General features: G+C 52.6%; 64 non-coding genes across 64 annotated transcripts; all 64 read left to right on the forward strand.

Annotated features, from left to right (window-relative positions):
- The first annotated feature begins 133 nt into the window (after positions 1-133).
- On the forward strand, positions 134-252 carry LOC122285034. The gene has a single exon (XR_006232374.1). It is a non-coding gene; the product is annotated as a 5S ribosomal RNA (ribosomal RNA).
- Positions 253-441: 189 nt separating this feature from the next.
- LOC122285035 lies at positions 442-560 on the forward strand. The gene has a single exon (XR_006232375.1). It is a non-coding gene; the product is annotated as a 5S ribosomal RNA (ribosomal RNA).
- Positions 561-749: 189 nt separating this feature from the next.
- LOC122287681 lies at positions 750-868 on the forward strand. Its single transcript, XR_006234970.1, has one exon. It is a non-coding gene; the product is annotated as a 5S ribosomal RNA (ribosomal RNA).
- Positions 869-1057: 189 nt separating this feature from the next.
- LOC122285036 lies at positions 1058-1176 on the forward strand. Its single transcript, XR_006232376.1, has one exon. It is a non-coding gene; the product is annotated as a 5S ribosomal RNA (ribosomal RNA).
- A 189-nt stretch (positions 1177-1365) lies between these two features.
- On the forward strand, positions 1366-1484 carry LOC122285037. The gene has a single exon (XR_006232377.1). It is a non-coding gene; the product is annotated as a 5S ribosomal RNA (ribosomal RNA).
- A 178-nt stretch (positions 1485-1662) lies between these two features.
- LOC122285039 lies at positions 1663-1781 on the forward strand. Its single transcript, XR_006232378.1, has one exon. It is a non-coding gene; the product is annotated as a 5S ribosomal RNA (ribosomal RNA).
- A 189-nt stretch (positions 1782-1970) lies between these two features.
- LOC122287360 lies at positions 1971-2089 on the forward strand. The gene has a single exon (XR_006234656.1). It is a non-coding gene; the product is annotated as a 5S ribosomal RNA (ribosomal RNA).
- Positions 2090-2279: 190 nt separating this feature from the next.
- Positions 2280-2398, forward strand: LOC122285040. The gene has a single exon (XR_006232379.1). It is a non-coding gene; the product is annotated as a 5S ribosomal RNA (ribosomal RNA).
- A 189-nt stretch (positions 2399-2587) lies between these two features.
- Positions 2588-2706, forward strand: LOC122285041. Its single transcript, XR_006232380.1, has one exon. It is a non-coding gene; the product is annotated as a 5S ribosomal RNA (ribosomal RNA).
- A 189-nt stretch (positions 2707-2895) lies between these two features.
- Positions 2896-3014, forward strand: LOC122285042. Its single transcript, XR_006232381.1, has one exon. It is a non-coding gene; the product is annotated as a 5S ribosomal RNA (ribosomal RNA).
- Positions 3015-3203: 189 nt separating this feature from the next.
- On the forward strand, positions 3204-3322 carry LOC122287682. Its single transcript, XR_006234971.1, has one exon. It is a non-coding gene; the product is annotated as a 5S ribosomal RNA (ribosomal RNA).
- Positions 3323-3511: 189 nt separating this feature from the next.
- Positions 3512-3630, forward strand: LOC122285043. Its single transcript, XR_006232382.1, has one exon. It is a non-coding gene; the product is annotated as a 5S ribosomal RNA (ribosomal RNA).
- A 189-nt stretch (positions 3631-3819) lies between these two features.
- Positions 3820-3938, forward strand: LOC122285044. The gene has a single exon (XR_006232383.1). It is a non-coding gene; the product is annotated as a 5S ribosomal RNA (ribosomal RNA).
- A 189-nt stretch (positions 3939-4127) lies between these two features.
- LOC122285046 lies at positions 4128-4246 on the forward strand. The gene has a single exon (XR_006232385.1). It is a non-coding gene; the product is annotated as a 5S ribosomal RNA (ribosomal RNA).
- Positions 4247-4435: 189 nt separating this feature from the next.
- LOC122287500 lies at positions 4436-4554 on the forward strand. The gene has a single exon (XR_006234791.1). It is a non-coding gene; the product is annotated as a 5S ribosomal RNA (ribosomal RNA).
- Positions 4555-4743: 189 nt separating this feature from the next.
- Positions 4744-4862, forward strand: LOC122285047. The gene has a single exon (XR_006232386.1). It is a non-coding gene; the product is annotated as a 5S ribosomal RNA (ribosomal RNA).
- Positions 4863-5051: 189 nt separating this feature from the next.
- On the forward strand, positions 5052-5170 carry LOC122287684. Its single transcript, XR_006234973.1, has one exon. It is a non-coding gene; the product is annotated as a 5S ribosomal RNA (ribosomal RNA).
- Positions 5171-5359: 189 nt separating this feature from the next.
- On the forward strand, positions 5360-5478 carry LOC122285048. Its single transcript, XR_006232387.1, has one exon. It is a non-coding gene; the product is annotated as a 5S ribosomal RNA (ribosomal RNA).
- A 189-nt stretch (positions 5479-5667) lies between these two features.
- LOC122285049 lies at positions 5668-5786 on the forward strand. The gene has a single exon (XR_006232388.1). It is a non-coding gene; the product is annotated as a 5S ribosomal RNA (ribosomal RNA).
- Positions 5787-5964: 178 nt separating this feature from the next.
- LOC122285050 lies at positions 5965-6083 on the forward strand. The gene has a single exon (XR_006232389.1). It is a non-coding gene; the product is annotated as a 5S ribosomal RNA (ribosomal RNA).
- A 189-nt stretch (positions 6084-6272) lies between these two features.
- LOC122288266 lies at positions 6273-6391 on the forward strand. The gene has a single exon (XR_006235535.1). It is a non-coding gene; the product is annotated as a 5S ribosomal RNA (ribosomal RNA).
- A 189-nt stretch (positions 6392-6580) lies between these two features.
- On the forward strand, positions 6581-6699 carry LOC122285051. Its single transcript, XR_006232390.1, has one exon. It is a non-coding gene; the product is annotated as a 5S ribosomal RNA (ribosomal RNA).
- A 189-nt stretch (positions 6700-6888) lies between these two features.
- LOC122287314 lies at positions 6889-7007 on the forward strand. The gene has a single exon (XR_006234613.1). It is a non-coding gene; the product is annotated as a 5S ribosomal RNA (ribosomal RNA).
- A 189-nt stretch (positions 7008-7196) lies between these two features.
- LOC122283090 lies at positions 7197-7315 on the forward strand. The gene has a single exon (XR_006230574.1). It is a non-coding gene; the product is annotated as a 5S ribosomal RNA (ribosomal RNA).
- Positions 7316-7493: 178 nt separating this feature from the next.
- On the forward strand, positions 7494-7612 carry LOC122288557. The gene has a single exon (XR_006235814.1). It is a non-coding gene; the product is annotated as a 5S ribosomal RNA (ribosomal RNA).
- Positions 7613-7790: 178 nt separating this feature from the next.
- LOC122285052 lies at positions 7791-7909 on the forward strand. The gene has a single exon (XR_006232391.1). It is a non-coding gene; the product is annotated as a 5S ribosomal RNA (ribosomal RNA).
- A 189-nt stretch (positions 7910-8098) lies between these two features.
- Positions 8099-8217, forward strand: LOC122288642. Its single transcript, XR_006235896.1, has one exon. It is a non-coding gene; the product is annotated as a 5S ribosomal RNA (ribosomal RNA).
- A 189-nt stretch (positions 8218-8406) lies between these two features.
- On the forward strand, positions 8407-8525 carry LOC122285053. The gene has a single exon (XR_006232392.1). It is a non-coding gene; the product is annotated as a 5S ribosomal RNA (ribosomal RNA).
- Positions 8526-8714: 189 nt separating this feature from the next.
- Positions 8715-8833, forward strand: LOC122287685. Its single transcript, XR_006234974.1, has one exon. It is a non-coding gene; the product is annotated as a 5S ribosomal RNA (ribosomal RNA).
- Positions 8834-9022: 189 nt separating this feature from the next.
- Positions 9023-9141, forward strand: LOC122285055. The gene has a single exon (XR_006232393.1). It is a non-coding gene; the product is annotated as a 5S ribosomal RNA (ribosomal RNA).
- Positions 9142-9330: 189 nt separating this feature from the next.
- LOC122285056 lies at positions 9331-9449 on the forward strand. Its single transcript, XR_006232394.1, has one exon. It is a non-coding gene; the product is annotated as a 5S ribosomal RNA (ribosomal RNA).
- A 178-nt stretch (positions 9450-9627) lies between these two features.
- Positions 9628-9746, forward strand: LOC122285058. The gene has a single exon (XR_006232396.1). It is a non-coding gene; the product is annotated as a 5S ribosomal RNA (ribosomal RNA).
- A 189-nt stretch (positions 9747-9935) lies between these two features.
- On the forward strand, positions 9936-10054 carry LOC122288267. The gene has a single exon (XR_006235536.1). It is a non-coding gene; the product is annotated as a 5S ribosomal RNA (ribosomal RNA).
- A 189-nt stretch (positions 10055-10243) lies between these two features.
- Positions 10244-10362, forward strand: LOC122285059. Its single transcript, XR_006232397.1, has one exon. It is a non-coding gene; the product is annotated as a 5S ribosomal RNA (ribosomal RNA).
- A 189-nt stretch (positions 10363-10551) lies between these two features.
- On the forward strand, positions 10552-10670 carry LOC122287315. The gene has a single exon (XR_006234614.1). It is a non-coding gene; the product is annotated as a 5S ribosomal RNA (ribosomal RNA).
- Positions 10671-10859: 189 nt separating this feature from the next.
- Positions 10860-10978, forward strand: LOC122283092. Its single transcript, XR_006230575.1, has one exon. It is a non-coding gene; the product is annotated as a 5S ribosomal RNA (ribosomal RNA).
- Positions 10979-11156: 178 nt separating this feature from the next.
- Positions 11157-11275, forward strand: LOC122288558. The gene has a single exon (XR_006235815.1). It is a non-coding gene; the product is annotated as a 5S ribosomal RNA (ribosomal RNA).
- Positions 11276-11453: 178 nt separating this feature from the next.
- LOC122285060 lies at positions 11454-11572 on the forward strand. The gene has a single exon (XR_006232398.1). It is a non-coding gene; the product is annotated as a 5S ribosomal RNA (ribosomal RNA).
- Positions 11573-11761: 189 nt separating this feature from the next.
- On the forward strand, positions 11762-11880 carry LOC122283159. Its single transcript, XR_006230639.1, has one exon. It is a non-coding gene; the product is annotated as a 5S ribosomal RNA (ribosomal RNA).
- A 189-nt stretch (positions 11881-12069) lies between these two features.
- Positions 12070-12188, forward strand: LOC122285061. Its single transcript, XR_006232399.1, has one exon. It is a non-coding gene; the product is annotated as a 5S ribosomal RNA (ribosomal RNA).
- A 189-nt stretch (positions 12189-12377) lies between these two features.
- On the forward strand, positions 12378-12496 carry LOC122287686. Its single transcript, XR_006234975.1, has one exon. It is a non-coding gene; the product is annotated as a 5S ribosomal RNA (ribosomal RNA).
- Positions 12497-12685: 189 nt separating this feature from the next.
- LOC122285062 lies at positions 12686-12804 on the forward strand. The gene has a single exon (XR_006232400.1). It is a non-coding gene; the product is annotated as a 5S ribosomal RNA (ribosomal RNA).
- A 189-nt stretch (positions 12805-12993) lies between these two features.
- LOC122287687 lies at positions 12994-13112 on the forward strand. The gene has a single exon (XR_006234976.1). It is a non-coding gene; the product is annotated as a 5S ribosomal RNA (ribosomal RNA).
- A 189-nt stretch (positions 13113-13301) lies between these two features.
- Positions 13302-13420, forward strand: LOC122285063. The gene has a single exon (XR_006232401.1). It is a non-coding gene; the product is annotated as a 5S ribosomal RNA (ribosomal RNA).
- Positions 13421-13609: 189 nt separating this feature from the next.
- On the forward strand, positions 13610-13728 carry LOC122285064. The gene has a single exon (XR_006232402.1). It is a non-coding gene; the product is annotated as a 5S ribosomal RNA (ribosomal RNA).
- Positions 13729-13906: 178 nt separating this feature from the next.
- Positions 13907-14025, forward strand: LOC122285065. The gene has a single exon (XR_006232403.1). It is a non-coding gene; the product is annotated as a 5S ribosomal RNA (ribosomal RNA).
- A 189-nt stretch (positions 14026-14214) lies between these two features.
- On the forward strand, positions 14215-14333 carry LOC122285066. The gene has a single exon (XR_006232404.1). It is a non-coding gene; the product is annotated as a 5S ribosomal RNA (ribosomal RNA).
- Positions 14334-14522: 189 nt separating this feature from the next.
- LOC122285067 lies at positions 14523-14641 on the forward strand. Its single transcript, XR_006232405.1, has one exon. It is a non-coding gene; the product is annotated as a 5S ribosomal RNA (ribosomal RNA).
- Positions 14642-14819: 178 nt separating this feature from the next.
- Positions 14820-14938, forward strand: LOC122283064. Its single transcript, XR_006230549.1, has one exon. It is a non-coding gene; the product is annotated as a 5S ribosomal RNA (ribosomal RNA).
- Positions 14939-15116: 178 nt separating this feature from the next.
- LOC122285069 lies at positions 15117-15235 on the forward strand. Its single transcript, XR_006232407.1, has one exon. It is a non-coding gene; the product is annotated as a 5S ribosomal RNA (ribosomal RNA).
- Positions 15236-15424: 189 nt separating this feature from the next.
- Positions 15425-15543, forward strand: LOC122285071. The gene has a single exon (XR_006232408.1). It is a non-coding gene; the product is annotated as a 5S ribosomal RNA (ribosomal RNA).
- Positions 15544-15732: 189 nt separating this feature from the next.
- LOC122287688 lies at positions 15733-15851 on the forward strand. The gene has a single exon (XR_006234977.1). It is a non-coding gene; the product is annotated as a 5S ribosomal RNA (ribosomal RNA).
- A 189-nt stretch (positions 15852-16040) lies between these two features.
- LOC122285072 lies at positions 16041-16159 on the forward strand. The gene has a single exon (XR_006232409.1). It is a non-coding gene; the product is annotated as a 5S ribosomal RNA (ribosomal RNA).
- Positions 16160-16337: 178 nt separating this feature from the next.
- Positions 16338-16456, forward strand: LOC122287988. The gene has a single exon (XR_006235266.1). It is a non-coding gene; the product is annotated as a 5S ribosomal RNA (ribosomal RNA).
- A 189-nt stretch (positions 16457-16645) lies between these two features.
- LOC122288521 lies at positions 16646-16764 on the forward strand. The gene has a single exon (XR_006235780.1). It is a non-coding gene; the product is annotated as a 5S ribosomal RNA (ribosomal RNA).
- Positions 16765-16953: 189 nt separating this feature from the next.
- On the forward strand, positions 16954-17072 carry LOC122287690. The gene has a single exon (XR_006234978.1). It is a non-coding gene; the product is annotated as a 5S ribosomal RNA (ribosomal RNA).
- Positions 17073-17261: 189 nt separating this feature from the next.
- On the forward strand, positions 17262-17380 carry LOC122285073. The gene has a single exon (XR_006232410.1). It is a non-coding gene; the product is annotated as a 5S ribosomal RNA (ribosomal RNA).
- Positions 17381-17558: 178 nt separating this feature from the next.
- On the forward strand, positions 17559-17677 carry LOC122287989. The gene has a single exon (XR_006235267.1). It is a non-coding gene; the product is annotated as a 5S ribosomal RNA (ribosomal RNA).
- Positions 17678-17866: 189 nt separating this feature from the next.
- On the forward strand, positions 17867-17985 carry LOC122287976. Its single transcript, XR_006235255.1, has one exon. It is a non-coding gene; the product is annotated as a 5S ribosomal RNA (ribosomal RNA).
- A 189-nt stretch (positions 17986-18174) lies between these two features.
- Positions 18175-18293, forward strand: LOC122285074. The gene has a single exon (XR_006232411.1). It is a non-coding gene; the product is annotated as a 5S ribosomal RNA (ribosomal RNA).
- Positions 18294-18482: 189 nt separating this feature from the next.
- Positions 18483-18601, forward strand: LOC122283188. The gene has a single exon (XR_006230667.1). It is a non-coding gene; the product is annotated as a 5S ribosomal RNA (ribosomal RNA).
- Positions 18602-18778: 177 nt separating this feature from the next.
- Positions 18779-18897, forward strand: LOC122285075. Its single transcript, XR_006232412.1, has one exon. It is a non-coding gene; the product is annotated as a 5S ribosomal RNA (ribosomal RNA).
- Positions 18898-19086: 189 nt separating this feature from the next.
- On the forward strand, positions 19087-19205 carry LOC122285076. The gene has a single exon (XR_006232413.1). It is a non-coding gene; the product is annotated as a 5S ribosomal RNA (ribosomal RNA).
- A 189-nt stretch (positions 19206-19394) lies between these two features.
- LOC122285077 lies at positions 19395-19513 on the forward strand. Its single transcript, XR_006232414.1, has one exon. It is a non-coding gene; the product is annotated as a 5S ribosomal RNA (ribosomal RNA).
- The last annotated feature ends 55 nt before the right edge of the window (positions 19514-19568 follow it).

Genomic DNA, 19568 nt, shown 5'->3' on the forward strand with positions numbered 1-19568 from the left:
TGGATTCTTAGGAAAATCGCACCGACCCCATCGCGTAGCAATGGGTATCGATCAGATCGCCGGTTGGCATGGGATAGGCATGGTGCGGCTAGGTCGTAATAGGATTATATTAGTTTTTCGCTGGTAGCATGATGGGTGCGATCATACCAGCACTAATGCACCGGATCCCATCAGAACTCCGCAGTTAAGCGTGCTTGGGCGAGAGTAGTACTAGGATGGGTGACCTCCTGGGAAGTCCTCGTGTTGCACCCCCCCTTTTAATTTTTACCGCATCTCTGGTCGGATGGACCGGAACGAGAACCAGGGAATGGATTTTTAGGAAAATCGCACCGACCCCATCGCGTAGCAATGGGTATCGGTCAGATCGCCGGTTGGCATGAGATAGGCAGGGTGCGGCTAGGTCGTAATAGGATTATATTAGTTTTTCGCTGGTAGCATGATGGGTGCGATCATACCAGCACTAATGCACCGGATCCCATCAGAACTCCGCAGTTAAGCGTGCTTGGGCGAGAGTAGTACTAGGATGGGTGACCTCCTGGGAAGTCCTCGTGTTGCACCCCCCCTTTTTATTTTTACCGCATCTCCGGTCGGATGGACCGGAACGACAACCGGGCAATGGATTCTTAGGAAAATCGCACCGACCCCATCGCGTAGCAATGGGTATCGATCAGATCGCCGGTTGGCATGGGATAGGCATGGTGCGGCTAGGTCGTAATAGGATTATATTAGTTTTTCGCTGGTAGCATGATGGGTGCGATCATACCAGCACTAATGCACCGGATCCCATCAGAACTCCGCAGTTAATCGTGCTTGGGCGAGAGTAGTACTAGGATGGGTGACCTCCTGGGAAGTCCTCGTGTTGCACCCCCCCTTTTTATTTTTACCGCATCTCCGGTCGGATGGACCGGAACGACAACCGGGCAATGGATTCTTAGGAAAATCGCACCGACCCCATCGCGTAGCAATGGGTATCGATCAGATCGCCGGTTGGCATGGGATAGGCAGGGTGCGGCTAGGTCGTAATAGGATTATATTAGTTTTTCGCTGGTAGCATGATGGGTGCGATCATACCAGCACTAATGCACCGGATCCCATCAGAACTCCGCAGTTAAGCGTGCTTGGGCGAGAGTAGTACTAGGATGGGTGACCTCCTGGGAAGTCCTCGTGTTGCACCCCCCCTTTTTATTTTTACCGCATCTCCGGTCGGATGGACCGGAACGACAACCGGGCAATGGATTCTTAGGAAAATCGCACCGACCCCATCGCGTAGCGATGGGTATCGATCAGATCGCCGGTTGGCATGGGATAGGCATGGTGCGGCTAGGTCGTAATAGGATTATATTAGTTTTTCGCTGGTAGCATGATGGGTGCGATCATACCAGCACTAATGCACCGGATCCCATCAGAACTCCGCAGTTAAGCGTGCTTGGGCGAGAGTAGTACTAGGATGGGTGACCTCCTGGGAAGTCCTCGTGTTGCACCCCCCCTTTTAATTTTTACCGCATCTCCGGTCGGATGGACCGGAACGACAACCGGGCAATGGATTCTTAGGAAAATCGCACCGACCCCATCGCTATCAATCAGATCGCCAGTTGGCATGGGATAGGCAGGGTGCGGCTAGGTCGTAATAGGATTATATTTGTTTTTCGCTGGTAGCATGATGGGTGCGATCATACCAGCACTAATGCACCGGATCCCATCAGAACTCCGCAGTTAAGCGTGCTTGGGCGAGAGTAGTACTAGGATGGGTGACCTCCTGGGAAGTCCTCGTGTTGCACCCCCCCTTTTAATTTTTACCGCATCTCTGGTCGGATGGACCGGAACGAGAACCAGGGAATGGATTTTTAGGAAAATCGCACCGACCCCATCGCGTAGCGATGGGTATCGGTCAGATCGCCGGTTGGCATGAGATAGGCAGGGTGCGGCTAGGTCGTAATAGGATTATATTAGTTTTTCGCTGGTAGCATGATGGGTGCGATCATACCAGCACTAATGCACCGGATCCCATAAGAACTCCGCAGTTAAGCGTGCTTGGGCGAGAGTAGTACTAGGATGGGTGACCTCCTGGGAAGTCCTCGTGTTGCACCCCCCCCTTTTAATTTTTACCGCATCTCTGGTCGGATGGACCGGAACGAGAACCAGGGAATGGATTTTTAGGAAAATCGCACCGACCCCATCGCGTAGCAATGGGTATCGGTCAGATCGCCGGTTGGCATGAGATAGGCAGGGTGCGGCTAGGTCGTAATAGGATTATATTAGTTTTTCGCTGGTAGCATGATGGGTGCGATCATACCAGCACTAATGCACCGGATCCCATCAGAACTCCGCAGTTAAGCGTGCTTGGGCGAGAGTAGTACTAGGATGGGTGACCTCCTGGGAAGTCCTCGTGTTGCACCCCCCCTTTTTATTTTTACCGCATCTCCGGTCGGATGGACCGGAACGACAACCGGGCAATGGATTCTTAGGAAAATCGCACCGACCCCATCGCGTAGCAATGGGTATCGATCAGATCGCCGGTTGGCATGGGATAGGCATGGTGCGGCTAGGTCGTAATAGGATTATATTAGTTTTTCGCTGGTAGCATGATGGGTGCGATCATACCAGCACTAATGCACCGGATCCCATCAGAACTCCGCAGTTAAGCGTGCTTGGGCGAGAGTAGTACTAGGATGGGTGACCTCCTGGGAAGTCCTCGTGTTGCACCCCCCCTTTTAATTTTTACCGCATCTCTGGTCGGATGGACCGGAACGAGAACCAGGGAATGGATTTTTAGGAAAATCGCACCGACCCCATCGCGTAGCAATGGGTATCGGTCAGATCGCCGGTTGGCATGAGATAGGCAGGGTGCGGCTAGGTCGTAATAGGATTATATTAGTTTTTCGCTGGTAGCATGATGGGTGCGATCATACCAGCACTAATGCACCGGATCCCATCAGAACTCCGCAGTTAAGCGTGCTTGGGCGAGAGTAGTACTAGGATGGGTGACCTCCTGGGAAGTCCTCGTGTTGCACCCCCCCTTTTTATTTTTACCGCATCTCCGGTCGGATGGACCGGAACGACAACCGGGCAATGGATTCTTAGGAAAATCGCACCGACCCCATCGCGTAGCAATGGGTATCGATCAGATCGCCGGTTGGCATGGGATAGGCATGGTGCGGCTAGGTCGTAATAGGATTATATTAGTTTTTCGCTGGTAGCATGATGGGTGCGATCATACCAGCACTAATGCACCGGATCCCATCAGAACTCCGCAGTTAATCGTGCTTGGGCGAGAGTAGTACTAGGATGGGTGACCTCCTGGGAAGTCCTCGTGTTGCACCCCCCCTTTTTATTTTTACCGCATCTCCGGTCGGATGGACCGGAACGACAACCGGGCAATGGATTCTTAGGAAAATCGCACCGACCCCATCGCGTAGCAATGGGTATCGATCAGATCGCCGGTTGGCATGGGATAGGCAGGGTGCGGCTAGGTCGTAATAGGATTATATTAGTTTTTCGCTGGTAGCATGATGGGTGCGATCATACCAGCACTAATGCACCGGATCCCATCAGAACTCCGCAGTTAAGCGTGCTTGGGCGAGAGTAGTACTAGGATGGGTGACCTCCTGGGAAGTCCTCGTGTTGCACCCCCCCTTTTTATTTTTACCGCATCTCCGGTCGGATGGACCGGAACGACAACCGGGCAATGGATTCTTAGGAAAATCGCACCGACCCCATCGCGTAGCGATGGGTATCGATCAGATCGCCGGTTGGCATGGGATAGGCATGGTGCGGCTAGGTCGTAATAGGATTATATTAGTTTTTCGCTGGTAGCATGATGGGTGCGATCATACCAGCACTAATGCACCGGATCCCATCAGAACTCCGCAGTTAAGCGTGCTTGGGCGAGAGTAGTACTAGGATGGGTGACCTCCTGGGAAGTCCTCGTGTTGCACCCCCCCTTTTAATTTTTACCGCATCTCTGGTCGGATGGACCGGAACGAGAACCAGGGAATGGATTTTTAGGAAAATCGCACCGACCCCATCGCGTAGCTATGGGTATCGGTCAGATCGCCGGTTGGCATGAGATAGGCAGGGTGCGGCTAGGTCGTAATAGGATTATATTAGTTTTTCGCTGGTAGCATGATGGGTGCGATCATACCAGCACTAATGCACCGGATCCCATCAGAACTCCGCAGTTAAGCGTGCTTGGGCGAGAGTAGTACTAGGATGGGTGACCTCCTGGGAAGTCCTCGTGTTGCACCCCCCCTTTTTATTTTTACCGCATCTCCGGTCGGATGGACCGGAACGACAACCGGGCAATGGATTCTTAGGAAAATCGCACCGACCCCATCGCGTAGCAATGGGTATCGATCAGATCGCCGGTTGGCATGGGATAGGCATGGTGCGGCTAGGTCGTAATAGGATTATATTAGTTTTTCGCTGGTAGCATGATGGGTGCGATCATACCAGCACTAATTCACCGGATCCCATCAGAACTCCGCAGTTAAGCGTGCTTGGGCGAGAGTAGTACTAGGATGGGTGACCTCCTGGGAAGTCCTCGTGTTGCACCCCCCCTTTTAATTTTTACCGCATCTCTGGTCGGATGGACCGGAACGAGAACCAGGGAATGGATTTTTAGGAAAATCGCACCGACCCCATCGCGTAGCAATGGGTATCGGTCAGATCGCCGGTTGGCATGAGATAGGCAGGGTGCGGCTAGGTCGTAATAGGATTATATTAGTTTTTCGCTGGTAGCATGATGGGTGCGATCATACCAGCACTAATGCACCGGATCCCATCAGAACTCCGCAGTTAAGCGTGCTTGGGCGAGAGTAGTACTAGGATGGGTGACCTCCTGGGAAGTCCTCGTGTTGCACCCCCCCTTTTTATTTTTACCGCATCTCCGGTCGGATGGACCGGAACGACAACCGGGCAATGGATTCTTAGGAAAATCGCACCGACCCCATCGCGTAGCAATGGGTATCGATCAGATCGCCGGTTGGCATGGGATAGGCATGGTGCGGCTAGGTCGTAATAGGATTATATTAGTTTTTCGCTGGTAGCATGATGGGTGCGATCATACCAGCACTAATGCACCGGATCCCATCAGAACTCCGCAGTTAATCGTGCTTGGGCGAGAGTAGTACTAGGATGGGTGACCTCCTGGGAAGTCCTCGTGTTGCACCCCCCCTTTTTATTTTTACCGCATCTCCGGTCGGATGGACCGGAACGACAACCGGGCAATGGATTCTTAGGAAAATCGCACCGACCCCATCGCGTAGCAATGGGTATCGATCAGATCGCCGGTTGGCATGGGATAGGCAGGGTGCGGCTAGGTCGTAATAGGATTATATTAGTTTTTCGCTGGTAGCATGATGGGTGCGATCATACCAGCACTAATGCACCGGATCCCATCAGAACTCCGCAGTTAAGCGTGCTTGGGCGAGAGTAGTACTAGGATGGGTGACCTCCTGGGAAGTCCTCGTGTTGCACCCCCCCTTTTTATTTTTACCGCATCTCCGGTCGGATGGACCGGAACGACAACCGGGCAATGGATTCTTAGGAAAATCGCACCGACCCCATCGCGTAGCGATGGGTATCGATCAGATCGCCGGTTGGCATGGGATAGGCATGGTGCGGCTAGGTCGTAATAGGATTATATTAGTTTTTCGCTGGTAGCATGATGGGTGCGATCATACCAGCACTAATGCACCGGATCCCATCAGAACTCCGCAGTTAAGCGTGCTTGGGCGAGAGTAGTACTAGGATGGGTGACCTCCTGGGAAGTCCTCGTGTTGCACCCCCCCTTTTTATTTTTACCGCATCTCCGGTCGGATGGACCGGAACGACAACCGGGCAATGGATTCTTAGGAAAATCGCACCGACCCCATCGCTATCAATCAGATCGCCAGTTGGCATGGGATAGGCAGGGTGCGGCTAGGTCGTAATAGGATTATATTTGTTTTTCGCTGGTAGCATGATGGGTGCGATCATACCAGCACTAATGCACCGGATCCCATCAGAACTCCGCAGTTAAGCGTGCTTGGGCGAGAGTAGTACTAGGATGGGTGACCTCCTGGGAAGTCCTCGTGTTGCACCCCCCCTTTTAATTTTTACCGCATCTCTGGTCGGATGGACCGGAACGAGAACCAGGGAATGGATTTTTAGGAAAATCGCACCGACCCCATCACGTAGCGATGGGTATCGGTCAGATCGCCGGTTGGCATGAGATAGGCAGGGTGCGGCTAGGTCGTAATAGGATTATATTAGTTTTTCGCTGGTAGCATGATGGGTGCGATCATACCAGCACTAATGCACCGGAACCCATAAGAACTCCGCAGTTAAGCGTGCTTGGGCGAGAGTAGTACTAGGATGGGTGACCTCCTGGGAAGTCCTCGTGTTGCACCCCCCCTTTTAATTTTTACCGCATCTCTGGTCGGATGGACCGGAACGAGAACCAGGGAATGGATTTTTAGGAAAATCGCACCGACCCCATCGCGTAGCAATGGGTATCGGTCAGATCGCCGGTTGGCATGAGATAGGCAGGGTGCGGCTAGGTCGTAATAGGATTATATTAGTTTTTCGCTGGTAGCATGATGGGTGCGATCATACCAGCACTAATGCACCGGATCCCATCAGAACTCCGCAGTTAAGCGTGCTTGGGCGAGAGTAGTACTAGGATGGGTGACCTCCTGGGAAGTCCTCGTGTTGCACCCCCCCTTTTTATTTTTACCGCATCTCCGGTCGGATGGACCGGAACGACAACCGGGCAATGGATTCTTAGGAAAATCGCACCGACCCCATCGCGTAGCAATGGGTATCGATCAGATCGCCGGTTGGCATGGGATAGGCATGGTGCGGCTAGGTCGTAATAGGATTATATTAGTTTTTCGCTGGTAGCATGATGGGTGCGATCATACCAGCACTAATGCACCGGATCCCATCAGAACTCCGCAGTTAAGCGTGCTGGGGCGAGAGTAGTACTAGGATGGGTGACCTCCTGGGAAGTCCTCGTGTTGCACCCCTCCTTTTTATTTTTACCGCATCTCCGGTCGGATGGACCGGAACGACAACCGGGCAATGGATTCTTAGGAAAATCGCACCGACCCCATCGCGTAGCAATGGGTATCGATCAGATCGCCGGTTGGCATGGGATAGGCATGGTGCGGCTAGGTCGTAATAGGATTATATTAGTTTTTCGCTGGTAGCATGATGGGTGCGATCCTACCAGCACTAATGCACCGGATCCCATCAGAACTCAGCAGTTAAGCGTGCTTGGGCGAGAGTAGTACTAGGATGGGTGACCTCCTGGGAAGTCCTCGTGTTGCACCCCCCCTTTTTATTTTTACCGCATCTCCGGTCGGATGGACCGGAACGACAACCGGGCAATGGATTCTTAGGAAAATCGCACCGACCCCATCGCTATCAATCAGATCGCCAGTTGGCATGGGATAGGCAGGGTGCGGCTAGGTCGTAATAGGATTATATTAGTTTTTCGCTGGTAGCATGATGGGTGCGATCATACCACCACTAATGCACCGGATCCCATCAGAACTCCGCAGTTAAGCGTGCTTGGGCGAGAGTAGTACTAGGATGGGTGACCTCCTGGGAAGTCCTCGTGTTGCACCCCCCCTTTTTATTTTTACCGCATCTCCGGTCGGATGGACCGGAACGACAACCGGGCAATGGATTCTTAGGAAAATCGCACCGACCCCATCGCTATCAATCAGATCGCCAGTTGGCATGGGATAGGCAGGGTGCGGCTAGGTCGTAATAGGATTATATTAGTTTTTCGCTGGTAGCATGATGGGTGCGATCATACCAGCACTAATGCACCGGATCCCATCAGAACTCCGCAGTTAAGCGTGCTTGGGCGAGAGTAGTACTAGGATGGGTGACCTCCTGGGAAGTCCTCGTGTTGCACCCCCCCTTTTTATTTTTACCGCATCTCCGGTCGGATGGACCGGAACGACAACCGGGCAATGGATTCTTAGGAAAATCGCACCGACCCCATCGCGTAGCAATGGGTATCGATCAGATCGCCGGTTGGCATGGGATAGGCATGGTGCGGCTAGGTCGTAATAGGATTATATTAGTTTTTCGCTGGTAGCATGATGGGTGCGATCATACCAGCACTAATGCACCGGATCCCATCAGAACTCCGCAGTTAAGCGTGGTTGGGCGAGAGTAGTACTAGGATGGGTGACCTCCTGGGAAGTCCTCGTGTTGCACCCCCCCTTTTAATTTTTACCGCATCTCTGGTCGGATGGACCGGAACGAGAACCAGGGAATGGATTTTTAGGAAAATCGCACCGACCCCATCGCGTAGCAATGGGTATCGGTCAGATCGCCGGTTGGCATGAGATAGGCAGGGTGCGGCTAGGTCGTAATAGGATTATATTAGTTTTTCGCTGGTAGCATGATGGGTGCGATCATACCAGCACTAATGCACCGGATCCCATCAGAACTCCGCAGTTAAGCGTGCTTGGGCGAGAGTAGTACTAGGATGGGTGACCTCCTGGGAAGTCCTCGTGTTGCACCCCCCCTTTTTATTTTTACCGCATCTCCGGTCGGATGGACCGGAACGACAACCGGGCAATGGATTCTTAGGAAAATCGCACCGACCCCATCGCGTAGCAATGGGTATCGATCAGATCGCCGGTTGGCATGGGATAGGCATGGTGCGGCTAGGTCGTAATAGGATTATATTAGTTTTTCGCTGGTAGCATGATGGGTGCGATCATACCAGCACTAATGCACCGGATCCCATCAGAACTCCGCAGTTAATCGTGCTTGGGCGAGAGTAGTACTAGGATGGGTGACCTCCTGGGAAGTCCTCGTGTTGCACCCCCCCTTTTTATTTTTACCGCATCTCCGGTCGGATGGACCGGAACGACAACCGGGCAATGGATTCTTAGGAAAATCGCACCGACCCCATCGCGTAGCAATGGGTATCGATCAGATCGCCGGTTGGCATGGGATAGGCAGGGTGCGGCTAGGTCGTAATAGGATTATATTAGTTTTTCGCTGGTAGCATGATGGGTGCGATCATACCAGCACTAATGCACCGGATCCCATCAGAACTCCGCAGTTAAGCGTGCTTGGGCGAGAGTAGTACTAGGATGGGTGACCTCCTGGGAAGTCCTCGTGTTGCACCCCCCCTTTTTATTTTTACCGCATCTCCGGTCGGATGGACCGGAACGACAACCGGGCAATGGATTCTTAGGAAAATCGCACCGACCCCATCGCGTAGCGATGGGTATCGATCAGATCGCCGGTTGGCATGGGATAGGCATGGTGCGGCTAGGTCGTAATAGGATTATATTAGTTTTTCGCTGGTAGCATGATGGGTGCGATCATACCAGCACTAATGCACCGGATCCCATCAGAACTCCGCAGTTAAGCGTGCTTGGGCGAGAGTAGTACTAGGATGGGTGACCTCCTGGGAAGTCCTCGTGTTGCACCCCCCCTTTTTATTTTTACCGCATCTCCGGTCGGATGGACCGGAACGACAACCGGGCAATGGATTCTTAGGAAAATCGCACCGACCCCATCGCTATCAATCAGATCGCCAGTTGGCATGGGATAGGCAGGGTGCGGCTAGGTCGTAATAGGATTATATTTGTTTTTCGCTGGTAGCATGATGGGTGCGATCATACCAGCACTAATGCACCGGATCCCATCAGAACTCCGCAGTTAAGCGTGCTTGGGCGAGAGTAGTACTAGGATGGGTGACCTCCTGGGAAGTCCTCGTGTTGCACCCCCCCTTTTAATTTTTACCGCATCTCTGGTCGGATGGACCGGAACGAGAACCAGGGAATGGATTTTTAGGAAAATCGCACCGACCCCATCACGTAGCGATGGGTATCGGTCAGATCGCCGGTTGGCATGAGATAGGCAGGGTGCGGCTAGGTCGTAATAGGATTATATTAGTTTTTCGCTGGTAGCATGATGGGTGCGATCATACCAGCACTAATGCACCGGAACCCATAAGAACTCCGCAGTTAAGCGTGCTTGGGCGAGAGTAGTACTAGGATGGGTGACCTCCTGGGAAGTCCTCGTGTTGCACCCCCCCTTTTAATTTTTACCGCATCTCTGGTCGGATGGACCGGAACGAGAACCAGGGAATGGATTTTTAGGAAAATCGCACCGACCCCATCGCGTAGCAATGGGTATCGGTCAGATCGCCGGTTGGCATGAGATAGGCAGGGTGCGGCTAGGTCGTAATAGGATTATATTAGTTTTTCGCTGGTAGCATGATGGGTGCGATCATACCAGCACTAATGCACCGGATCCCATCAGAACTCCGCAGTTAAGCGTGCTTGGGCGAGAGTAGTACTAGGATGGGTGACCTCCTGGGAAGTCCTCGTGTTGCACCCCCCCTTTTTATTTTTACCGCATCTCCGGTCGGATGGACCGGAACGACAACCGGGCAATGGATTCTTAGGAAAATCGCACCGACCCCATCGCGTAGCAATGGGTATCGATCAGATCGCCGGTTGGCATGGGATAGGCATGGTGCGGCTAGGTCGTAATAGGATTATATTAGTTTTTCGCTGGTAGCATGATGGGTGCGATCATACCAGCACTAATGCACCGGATCCCATCAGAACTCCGCAGTTAAGCGTGCTGGGGCGAGAGTAGTACTAGGATGGGTGACCTCCTGGGAAGTCCTCGTGTTGCACCCCTCCTTTTTATTTTTACCGCATCTCCGGTCGGATGGACCGGAACGACAACCGGGCAATGGATTCTTAGGAAAATCGCACCGACCCCATCGCGTAGCAATGGGTATCGATCAGATCGCCGGTTGGCATGGGATAGGCATGGTGCGGCTAGGTCGTAATAGGATTATATTAGTTTTTCGCTGGTAGCATGATGGGTGCGATCCTACCAGCACTAATGCACCGGATCCCATCAGAACTCAGCAGTTAAGCGTGCTTGGGCGAGAGTAGTACTAGGATGGGTGACCTCCTGGGAAGTCCTCGTGTTGCACCCCCCCTTTTTATTTTTACCGCATCTCCGGTCGGATGGACCGGAACGACAACCGGGCAATGGATTCTTAGGAAAATCGCACCGACCCCATCGCTATCAATCAGATCGCCAGTTGGCATGGGATAGGCAGGGTGCGGCTAGGTCGTAATAGGATTATATTAGTTTTTCGCTGGTAGCATGATGGGTGCGATCATACCACCACTAATGCACCGGATCCCATCAGAACTCCGCAGTTAAGCGTGCTTGGGCGAGAGTAGTACTAGGATGGGTGACCTCCTGGGAAGTCCTCGTGTTGCACCCCCCCTTTTTATTTTTACCGCATCTCCGGTCGGATGGACCGGAACGACAACCGGGCAATGGATTCTTAGGAAAATCGCACCGACCCCATCGCTATCAATCAGATCGCCAGTTGGCATGGGATAGGCAGGGTGCGGCTAGGTCGTAATAGGATTATATTAGTTTTTCGCTGGTAGCATGATGGGTGCGATCATACCAGCACTAATGCACCGGATCCCATCAGAACTCCGCAGTTAAGCGTGCTTGGGCGAGAGTAGTACTAGGATGGGTGACCTCCTGGGAAGTCCTCGTGTTGCACCCCCCCTTTTTATTTTTACCGCATCTCCGGTCGGATGGACCGGAACGACAACCGGGCAATGGATTCTTAGGAAAATCGCACCGACCCCATCGCGTAGCAATGGGTATCGATCAGATCGCCGGTTGGCATGGGATAGGCATGGTGCGGCTAGGTCGTAATAGGATTATATTAGTTTTTCGCTGGTAGCATGATGGGTGCGATCATACCAGCACTAATGCACCGGATCCCATCAGACCTCCGCAGTTAAGCGTGGTTGGGCGAGAGTAGTACTAGGATGGGTGACCTCCTGGGAAGTCCTCGTGTTGCACCCCCCCTTTTAATTTTTACCGCATCTCTGGTCGGATGGACCGGAACGAGAACCAGGGAATGGATTTTTAGGAAAATCGCACCGACCCAATCGCGTAGCAATGGGTATCGGTCAGATCGCCGGTTGGCATGAGATAGGCAGGGTGCGGCTAGGTCGTAATAGGATTATATTAGTTTTTCGCTGGTAGCATGATGGGTGCGATCATACCAGCACTAATGCACCGGATCCCATCAGAACTCCGCAGTTAAGCGTGCTTGGGCGAGAGTAGTACTAGGATGGGTGACCTCCTGGGAAGTCCTCGTGTTGCACCCCCCCTTTTTATTTTTACCGCATCTCCGGTCGGATGGACCGGAACGACAACCGGGCAATGGATTCTTAGGAAAATCGCACCGACCCCATCGCGTAGCAATGGGTATCGATCAGATCGCCGGTTGGCATGGGATACGCATGGTGCGGCTAGGTCGTAATAGGATTATATTAGTTTTTCGCTGGTAGCATGATGGGTGCGATCATACCAGCACTAATGCACCGGATCCCATCAGAACTCCGCAGTTAATCGTGCTTGGGCGAGAGTAGTACTAGGATGGGTGACCTCCTGGGAAGTCCTCGTGTTGCACCCCCCCTTTTTATTTTTACCGCATCTCCGGTCGGATGGACCGGAACGACAACCGGGCAATGGATTCTTAGGAAAATCGCACCGACCCCATCGCGTAGCAATGGGTATCGATCAGATCGCCGGTTGGCATGGGATAGGCAGGGTGCGGCTAGGTCGTAATAGGATTATATTAGTTTTTCGCTGGTAGCATGATGGGTGCGATCATACCAGCACTAATGCACCGGATCCCATCAGAACTCCGCAGTTAAGCGTGCTTGGGCGAGAGTAGTACTAGGATGGGTGACCTCCTGGGAAGTCCTCGTGTTGCACCCCCCCTTTTTATTTTTACCGCATCTCCGGTCGGATGGACCGGAACGACAACCGGGCAATGGATTCTTAGGAAAATCGCACCGACCCCATCGCGTAGCAATGGGTATCGATCAGATCGCCGGTTGGCATGGGATAGGCATGGTGCGGCTAGGTCGTAATAGGATTATATTAGTTTTTCGCTGGTAGCATGATGGGTGCGATCATACCAGCACTAATGCACCGGATCCCATCAGAACTCCGCAGTTAATCGTGCTTGGGCGAGAGTAGTACTAGGATGGGTGACCTCCTGGGAAGTCCTCGTGTTGCACCCCCCCTTTTTATTTTTACCGCATCTCCGGTCGGATGGACCGGAACGACAACCGGGCAATGGATTCTTAGGAAAATCGCACCGACCCCATCGCGTAGCAATGGGTATCGATCAGATCGCCGGTTGGCATGGGATAGGCATGGTGCGGCTAGGTCGTAATAGGATTATATTAGTTTTTCGCTGGTAGCATGATGGGTGCGATCATACCAGCACTAATGCACCGGATCCCATCAGAACTCCGCAGTTAAGCGTGCTTGGGCGAGAGTAGTACTAGGATGGGTGACCTCCTGGGAAGTCCTCGTGTTGCACCCCCCCTTTTTATTTTTACCGCATCTCCGGTCGGATGGACCGGAACGACAACCGGGCAATGGATTCTTAGGAAAATCGCACCGACCCCATCGCGTAGCAATGGGTATCGATCAGATCGCCGGTTGGCATGGGATAGGCATGGTGCGGCTAGGTCGTAATAGGATTATATTAGTTTTTCGCTGGTAGCATGATGGGTGCGATCATACCAGCACTAATGCACCGGATCCCATCAGAACTCCGCAGTTAAGCGTGCTTGGGCGAGAGTAGTACTAGGATGGGTGACCTCCTGGGAAGTCCTCGTGTTGCACCCCCCCTTTTTATTTTTACCGCATCTCCGGTCGGATGGACCGGAACGACAACCGGGCAATGGATTCTTAGGAAAATCGCACCGACCCCATCGCTATCAATCAGATCGCCAGTTGGCATGGGATAGGCAGGGTGCGGCTAGGTCGTAATAGGATTATATTAGTTTTTCGCTGGTAGCATGATGGGTGCGATCATACCAGCACTAATGCACCGGATCCCATCAGAACTCCGCAGTTAAGCGTGCTTGGGCGAGAGTAGTACTAGGATGGGTGACCTCCTGGGAAGTCCTCGTGTTGCACCCCCCCTTTTAATTTTTACCGCATCTCTGGTCGGATGGACCGGAACGAGAACCAGGGAATGGATTTTTAGGAAAATCGCACCGACCCCATCGCGTAGCAATGGGTATCGGTCAGATCGCCGGTTGGCATGAGATAGGCAGGGTGCGGCTAGGTCGTAATAGGATTATATTAGTTTTTCGCTGGTAGCATGATGGGTGCGATCATACCAGCACTAATGCACCGGATCCCATCAGAACTCCGCAGTTAAGCGTGCTTGGGCGAGAGTAGTACTAGGATGGGTGACCTCCTGGGAAGTCCTCGTGTTGCACCCCCCCTTTTTATTTTTACCGCATCTCCGGTCGGATGGACCGGAACGACAACCGGGCAATGGATTCTTAGGAAAATCGCACCGACCCCATCGCGTAGCAATGGGTATCGATCAGATCGCCGGTTGGCATGGGATAGGCAGGGTGCGGCTAGGTCGTAATAGGATTATATTAGTTTTTCGCTGGTAGCATGATGGGTGCGATCATACCAGCACTAATGCACCGGATCCCATCAGAACTCCGCAGTTAAGCGTGCTTGGGCGAGAGTAGTACTAGGATGGGTGACCTCCTGGGAAGTCCTCGTGTTGCACCCCCCTTTTTTATTTTTACCGCATCTCCGGTCGGATGGACCAGAACGACAACCGGGCAATGGATTCTTAGGAAAATCGCACCGACCCCATCGCTATCAATCAGATCGCCAGTTGGCATGGGATAGGCAGGGTGCGGCTAGGTCGTAATAGGATTATATTAGTTTTTCGCTGGTAGCATGATGGGTGCGATCATACCAGCACTAATGCACCGGATCCCATCAGAACTCCGCAGTTAAGTGTGGTTGGGCGAGAGTAGTACTAGGATGGGTGACCTCCTGGGAAGTCCTCGTGTTGCACCCCCCCTTTTTATTTTTACCGCATCTCCGGTCGGATGGACCGGAACGACAACCGGGCAATGGATTCTTAGGAAAATCGCACCGACCCCATCGCTATCAATCAGATCGCCAGTTGGCATGGGATAGGCAGGGTGCGGCTAGGTCGTAATAGGATTATATTAGTTTTTCGCTGGTAGCATGATGGGTGCGATCATACCAGCACTAATGCACCGGATCCCATCAGAACTCCGCAGTTAAGCGTGCTTGGGCGAGAGTAGTACTAGGATGGGTGACCTCCTGGGAAGTCCTCGTGTTGCACCCCCCCTTTTAATTTTTACCGCATCTCTGGTCGGATGGACCGGAACGAGAACCAGGGAATGGATTTTTAGGAAAATCGCACCGACCCCATCGCGTAGCAATGGGTATCGGTCAGATCGCCGGTTGGCATGAGATAGGCAGGGTGCGGCTAGGTCGTAATAGGATTATATTAGTTTTTCGCTGGTAGCATGATGGGTGCGATCATACCAGCACTAATGCACCGGATCCCATCAGAACTCCGCAGTTAAGCGTGCTTGGGCGAGAGTAGTACTAGGATGGGTGACCTCCTGGGAAGTCCTCGTGTTGCACCCCCCCTTTTTATTTTTACCGCATCTCCGGTCGGATGGACCGGAACGACAACCGGGCAATGGATTCTTAGGAAAATCGCACCGACCCCATCGCGTAGCAATGGGTATCGATCAGATCGCCGGTTGGCATGGGATAGGCATGGTGCGGCTAGGTCGTAATAGGATTATATTAGTTTTTCGCTGGTAGCATGATGGGTGCGATCATACCAGCACTAATGCACCGGATCCCATCAGAACTCCGCAGTTAATCGTGCTTGGGCGAGAGTAGTACTAGGATGGGTGACCTCCTGGGAAGTCCTCGTGTTGCACCCCCCCTTTTTATTTTTACCGCATCTCCGGTCGGATGGACCGGAACGACAACCGGGCAATGGATTCTTAGGAAAATCGCACCGACCCCATCGCGTAGCAATGGGTATCGATCAGATCGCCGGTTGGCATGGGATAGGCATGGTGCGGCTAGGTCGTAATAGGATTATATTAGTTTTTCGCTGGTAGCATGATGGGTGCGATCATACCAGCACTAATGCACCGGATCCCATCAGAACTCCGCAGTTAAGCGTGCTTGGGCGAGAGTAGTACTAGGATGGGTGACCTCCTGGGAAGTCCTCGTGTTGCACCCCCCCTTTTTATTTTTACCGCATCTCCGGTCGGATGGACCGGAACGACAACCGGGCAATGGATTCTTAGGAAAATCGCACCGACCCCATCGCTATCAATCAGATCGCCAGTTGGCATGGGATAGGCAGGGTGCGGCTAGGTCGTAATAGGATTATATTAGTTTTTCGCTGGTAGCATGATGGCTGCGATCATACCAGCACTAATGCACCGGATCCCATCAGAACTCCGCAGTTAAGCGTGCTTGGGCGAGAGTAGTACTAGGATGGGTGACCTCCTGGGAAGTCCTCGTGTTGCACCCCCCCTTTTAATTTTTACCGCATCTCTGGTCGGATGGACCGGAACGAGAACCAGGGAATGGATTTTTAGGAAAATCGCACCGACCCCATCGCGTAGCAATGGGTATCGGTCAGATCGCCGGTTGGCATGAGATAGGCAGGGTGCGGCTAGGTCGTAATAGGATTATATTAGTTTTTCGCTGGTAGCATGATGGGTGCGATCATACCAGCACTAATGCACCGGATCCCATCAGAACTCCGCAGTTAAGCGTGCTTGGGCGAGAGTTGTACTAGGACGGGTGACCTCCTGGGAAGTCCTCGTGTTGCACCCCCCCTTTTTATTTTTACCGCATCTCCGGTCGGATGGACCGGAACGACAACCGGGCAATGGATTCTTAGGAAAATCGCACCGACCCCATCGCGTAGCAATGGGTATCGATCAGATCGCCGGTTGGCATGGGATAGGCATGGTGCGGCTAGGTCGTAATAGGATTATATTAGTTTTTCGCTGGTAGCATGATGGGTGCGATCATACCAGCACTAATGCACCGGATCCCATCAGAACTCCGCAGTTAATCGTGCTTGGGCGAGAGTAGTACTAGGATGGGTGACCTCCTGGGAAGTCCTCGTGTTGCACCCCCCCTTTTTATTTTTACCGCATCTCCGGTCGGATGGACCGGAACGACAACCGGGCAATGGATTCTTAGGAAAATCGCACCGACCCCATCGCGTAGCAATGGGTATCGATCAGATCGCCGGTTGGCATGGGATAGGCATGGTGCGGCTAGGTCGTAATAGGATTATATTAGTTTTTCGCTGGTAGCATGATGGGTGCGATCATACCAGCACTAATGCACCGGATCCCATCAGAACTCCGCAGTTAAGCGTGCTTGGGCGAGAGTAGTACTAGGATGGGTGACCTCCTGGGAAGTCCTCGTGTTGCACCCCCCCTTTTTATTTTTACCGCATCTCCGGTCGGATGGACCGGAACGACAACCGGGCAATTGATTCTTAGGAAAATCGCACCGACCCCATCGCTATCAATCAGATCGCCAGTTGGCATGGGATAGGCAGGGTGCGGCTAGGTCGTAATAGGATTATATTAGTTTTTCGCTGGTAGCATGATGGCTGCGATCATACCAGCACTAATGCACCGGATCCCATCAGAACTCCGCAGTTAAGCGTGCTTGGGCGAGAGTAGTACTAGGATGGGTGACCTCCTGGGAAGTCCTCGTGTTGCACCCCCCCTTTTAATTTTTACCGCATCTCTGGTCGGATGGACCGGAACGAGAACCAGGGAATGGATTTTTAGGAAAATCGCACCGACCCCATCGCGTAGCAATGGGTATCGGTCAGATCGCCGGTTGGCATGAGATAGGCAGGGTGCGGCTAGGTCGTAATAGGATTATATTAGTTTTTCGCTGGTAGCATGATGGGTGCGATCATACCAGCACTAATGCACCGGATCCCATCAGAACTCCGCAGTTAAGCGTGCTTGGGCGAGAGTAGTACTAGGATGGGTGACCTCCTGGGAAGTCCTCGTCTTGCACCCCCCCTTTTTATTTTTACCGCATCTCCGGTCGGATGGACCGGAACGACAACCGGGCAATGGATTCTTAGGAAAATTGCACCGACCCCATCGCGTAGCAATGGGTATCGATCAGATCGCCGGTTGGCATGGGATAGGCAGGGTGCGGCTAGGTCGTAATAGGATTATATTAGTTTTTCGCTGGTAGCATGATGGGTGCGATCATACCAGCACTAATGCACCGGATCCCATCAGAACTCCGCAGTTAAGCGTGCTTGGGCGAGAGTAGTACTAGGATGGGTGACCTCCTGGGAAGTCCTCGTGTTGCACCCCTCCTTTTTATTTTTACCGCATCTCCGGTCGGATGGACCGGAACGACAACCGGGCAATGGATTCTTAGGAAAATCGCACCGACCCCATCGCGTAGCAATGGGTATCGATCAGATCGCCGGTTGGCATGGGATAGGCATGGTGCGGCTAGGTCGTAATAGGATTATATTAGTTTTTCGCTGGTAGCATGATGGGTGCGATCCTACCAGCACTAATGCACCGGATCTCATCAAAACTCCGCAGTTAAGCGTGCTTGGGCGAGAGTAGTACTAGGATGGGTGACCTCCTGGGAAGTCCTCGTGTTGCACCCCCCTTTTTATTTTTACCGCATCTCCGGTCGGATGGACCGGAACGACAACCGGGCAATGGATTCTTAGGAAAATCGCACCGACCCCATCGCTATCAATCAGATCGCCAGTTGGCATGGGATAGGCAGGGTGCGGCTAGGTCGTAATAGGATTATATTAGTTTTTCGCTGGTAGCATGATGGGTGCGATCATACCAGCACTAATGCACCGGATCCCATCAGAACTCCGCAGTTAAGCGTGCTTGGGCGAGAGTAGTACTAGGATGGGTGACCTCCTGGGAAGTCCTCGTGTTGCACCCCCCCTTTTAATTTTTACCGCATCTCTGGTCGGATGGACCGGAACGAGAACCAGGGAATGGATTTTTAGGAAAATCGCACCGACCCCATCGCGTAGCTATGGGTATCGGTCAGATCGCCGGTTGGCATGAGATAGGCAGGGTGCGGCTAGGTCTTAATAGGATTATATTAGTTTTTCGCTGGTAGCATGATGGGTGCGATCATACCAGCACTAATGCACCGGATCCCATCAGAACTCCGCAGTTAAGCGTGCTTGGGCGAGAGTAGTACTAGGATGGGTGACCTCCTGGGAAGTCCTCGTGTTGCACCCCCCCTTTTTATTTTTACCGCATCTCCGGTCGGATGGACCGGAACGACAACCGGGCAATGGATTCTTAGGAAAATCGCACCGACCCCATCGCGTAGCAATGGGTATCGATCAGATCGCCGGTTGGCATGGGATAGGCAGGGTGCGGCTAGGTCGTAATAGGATTATATTAGTTTTTCGCTGGTAGCATGATGGGTGCGATCATACCAGCACTAATGCACCGGATCCCATCAGAACTCCGCAGTTAAGCGTGCTTGGGCGAGAGTAGTACTAGGATGGGTGACCTCCTGGGAAGTCCTCGTGTTGCACCCCTCCTTTTTATTTTTACCGCATCTCCGGTCGGATGGACCGGAACGACAACCGGGCA

Source organism: Carya illinoinensis, chromosome 11 (assembly GCF_018687715.1).
Source record: "Carya illinoinensis cultivar Pawnee chromosome 11, C.illinoinensisPawnee_v1, whole genome shotgun sequence".
In the NCBI taxonomy this organism is placed as follows: Eukaryota; Viridiplantae; Streptophyta; class Magnoliopsida; order Fagales; family Juglandaceae; genus Carya; species Carya illinoinensis.